We start from the raw sequence: 470 nt of genomic DNA, 5'->3' as shown, positions 1-470 counted from the left end.
TCCCAAGAGTCACTTTTTCAGATATTTACAAATACGTAGCTTTGTAAAGTGTCTTAGCTCCCTTTTTCCCTCCCAACCAGCAACCCCGGCTATTGATATGTGGCTGTTGCCACCACCGATATCAAAAGGTGCCATCTCGTATGGTTATGATAAAATCCTCTCTCTCAGAAGTGACCAAATTTCAGTTATCAAAACACAATGGGAAGTGGACGTAGGTGAAGAACTCAACCAGGGCCTCTGGGAACGTATTCTTTTTAGAGTACACTCTTCATCCCTGTGTGCCAAACATGGCCTGATCCAGTGTAAATTAATACACCGCACTTACTGGACGAAACTCCGGCTTTCTAAAATATATCCCAACATTGATCCTGCTTGTGACAGGTGCAAAATAGCTCCAGCCTCTCTTATTCATATGTTTTGGTCATGCCCATCTCTCCAGAGCTACTGGTCAAATATCTTTGGGGCACTTT

The sequence above is a fragment of the Etheostoma spectabile genome, chromosome 5 (genome assembly GCF_008692095.1).
Source record: "Etheostoma spectabile isolate EspeVRDwgs_2016 chromosome 5, UIUC_Espe_1.0, whole genome shotgun sequence".
NCBI classification, from domain to species: domain Eukaryota; kingdom Metazoa; phylum Chordata; class Actinopteri; order Perciformes; family Percidae; genus Etheostoma; species Etheostoma spectabile.
The sequence above is the reverse complement of the archived record's forward strand: the minus strand, read 5'-3'. Positions refer to the sequence as shown.